Raw genomic sequence first — 1,480 nt, forward strand, 5'->3', positions numbered from 1 at the left:
TGTGTGTGTGTGTGTGTGTGTGTGTGTGTGTGTGTGTGTGTGTGTGTGTGTCTTTGTAGTCGTGCCTTTACACTTATAAGTTGGACGGATGTTTGTGTTCATTTATATTTATGTGGATGGATGGGTGGCTTCGGCATCGATAGAAGAAGGAAATGAAGGAGAAATCACTTTCTGAGATGGACATTTTTAGAAATTTGAATCAGTAACATCTATTTGCAGATGAGTATTTCTTAACTTATCAAAACCATCCAGATTTTGTTCGCTTTCATTTTTTAAAATAATTGTTTTGAAGAATTTACCACGAAAACACAAAGACTGAGACTGAGAGATCCACAGTTCCTGGTAAAAATTATCAGATAAAGAACAGAAACAACAATTTGAAAGAGAAACTGGCGTTGTCATTTTAATCCGTATTTTGCTCCGTCTTTTTAAGAAGAAAATGAGTGACATTGTGTTGAAAACTGGTATACTGCGTAACACGGGCAGGAGGTAATTACTAGCAAATTAACGCTCTATGTACGTCGTGTTATACTATCGTATCCATACAACGTGGGGAACTCTGTGCCACCACTTTCCAAAGAGGAAATTTACAGGTTAATCCAATCCGTACGCTTTGCATAGCAGTCTGCCAAAACATTTTTTTAAAGAAATACTGAAATGTTCAAAGAGACAAGAAGTATTCTAAAATGTGAAGAATACAACCACAGAGGTACGAAATGTCCCCAGGGCGTACGGATAGGGTTAGGACGATAATGCAGTTTGAGACAGATGAGATATTAAAAAAGAGTTGAATGGTTGGCGGGTCGTCGGGTGTGGTTTGCATCTTCGGTTCAAACATCTGTTGTCCTTGTCCACCCTGCTTTTGCAGTTTGTATGATACTCTCTACTGACACCTCTAATAATCTTCACTTTTATGAGCCATTTGTGTTGCAAGGGTAGAAAAACTGTCAATAAAACTAAAAACGTTAAAGAATTGTTAACTCATTTTTAACATCCCAAATTTATTTTTTCGGAAGCTGGATTTTATAAGTTTGACATTTCCTTGTTCTTGTTTTAAAAAAAATTAGGCCATCACCAAATTATGTCCGCATCTTTCCTGTGCATGTGTGTATGTGTATTTGTGTGTTTCTGTGTTTGCGTGTGTGACTGTGTTTGTTTGTATGTGTATGTATGTATGTATGTATGTGTGTGTGTGTGTGTGTGTGTGTGTGTATATATGTGTGTTTGTGTGTGTGTGTGCCTGTATAAGCCATACATAATATTGTCCCTGTTCTTTGTGCGAGACAAATACCCCAGTCAACACAAACATACGTACTATGCTCCCATTGGAACATATATTGCCAGGCTTGTATGACTATAAAAGATATACATACGACCTAATCACGAAACACAATATGTAGAAAACAACACGCACAAATGCATTCTTATACTAATAACTATGATACACACACACACACACACACACGCGCACACACACACA

The sequence above is a fragment of the Aplysia californica genome, unplaced genomic scaffold (genome assembly GCF_000002075.1).
Source record: "Aplysia californica isolate F4 #8 unplaced genomic scaffold, AplCal3.0 scaffold00037, whole genome shotgun sequence".
NCBI classification, from domain to species: Eukaryota; Metazoa; Mollusca; class Gastropoda; order Aplysiida; family Aplysiidae; genus Aplysia; species Aplysia californica.